Here is a 1,759-nt window from a genome sequence, read left to right on the forward strand (position 1 = left end):
TGAAATTACAAACCGTTTGTTGAAGAAAATCTGGGCTGATGTCCAACATATCGATTTTCAGCCCTCCTCAAAGTCCTTCAGAACCTTACACAAGGTCATTTACAAATCTCTCCTTAAAGAGTATAAGGACCCCGAGTGTGTCACGATTCTCTTTCATCTCGACCATGAAGTAGGTGAGCAAAGAATCATCGAAACCTTTAAAGAACATCTGATGTCGGCAGCGGCGCCAGCAGGTCGCATCAGAAGGTTCTTCTCATTAATAGGTCGGAGGTTAGCCATCACCCGCAGAGAGTCGCGGGTGTTTCCCCTTTAAAAACAACAATTTGACATTGACTAGCTGGCATCAAAGTGACTCTTAAATTGGCTAACAACAAACAATTCAAACAAGCCAATTTATTTAACATCCAATCGAGTCATTTTAAACACCCCTGGACCGGTTGCGGCAGATGACCGTCCCTCACTGAGCCTGGTTCTGCCGGAAGTTTCTCCCCGTTAAAAGGGAGTTTTTCTTCCCCACTGTCGCCAAGTGCTTGCTCAGAGGGAATTGTCCGATTATTGGGGTCTTGTTTCTAGTCAGTAAATTACTGACTAGAACACTCTAAATTATTGAACAAAAATCAGAAAATCTAATAAAATTCTAAAAGAAAAATCACACTCTGATTTCTGCTTGTTTTCACTGTCTGTTGGACAAATGTGTGTGTGTGTGTGTGTGTGTGTATACAGCTTTGACTGAACGTGTGTTGAGTAGTTGTCATTCAATCCAAACTGTTTAGGTAGAAAATGCCGAGAACATCCTGTTGTGATATTTATTAGTGAGATTTCATCCATACAAAGTCGTACATTTACAAGAAAACATACATACAGAGGTGCGCACAAGTGGAACAAACCGTCAACAGAATACATGAGATACACTTTCCTGTTTCAGCAGCCAAAACATTAAGCACAAAATTAATAGAAATAACTTCATTTAATAAAATGGATTGGAATGAGGTCTTTACAAAAAACAAAAGGATATAAGTTTTAAGCTCAGGGGCCAGTCTGTGGAACAAGAAATCCCCGAAAAGAGAAAACATCACACACAGTCTGAAGAAGCTGTGACCGCCGAGGAACAGAAACCTTCTGTGTCACCTCAAGTTTGGAGAAAGCACAAGAACAGACACAGTGGTTCACTCTGCTGCAGCTTAAAACATTAAAATGTATTCAGACAATATTAACGCAGCCACTGTGGGTCCCCTCATAGATGGCTTTTTTGATCAACTAAACATGTCGCGGGTGCGATCCATGCTGGCTGGTCGCCCAGATGACTGCACTGTCCAGCTAATGTGTCACATGGCTGCTCAGATGGTGCAGCTCTGCGCGGACTCTGCCACAGCAGTACTGCTGAAAAACTGTATCCCACAAGAGCGATGCATCCACAGCCTCTTCAGAGAACTGGAGGGGCGCATCGGCTCGATTGCTTCCTCTCTCAACCCGGAGTCAGATCACGGAGCCAGAGAAGGCTTCATAAAAGAACTGATCCAGGTGTTGTTAGGGAGATCTACAGTAATGTATTATATTCTAAAATGATGCTAAATGATAAAAATGAAGGTGTTGGCAAAACAGCTGGTTAAACTATCTTCAGCTAAAAACCTTCTGCTAAAGTAGACAGTGAATAATTTCTGTTCCATTTCTGTATTAAAGAGCTGTAAACCATATCACTGTCACGGTTTGGCATGGCAAACCGTGGGGGGTGTGGGGAAGGAGGACCCAGGCGCGGTGC

Source organism: Rhamphochromis longiceps, linkage group LG5 (genome assembly GCF_057381845.1).
Source record: "Rhamphochromis longiceps isolate RC_006_pf linkage group LG5, R_longiceps_female_GT1.1, whole genome shotgun sequence".
NCBI lineage: Eukaryota > Metazoa > Chordata > Actinopteri > Cichliformes > Cichlidae > Rhamphochromis > Rhamphochromis longiceps.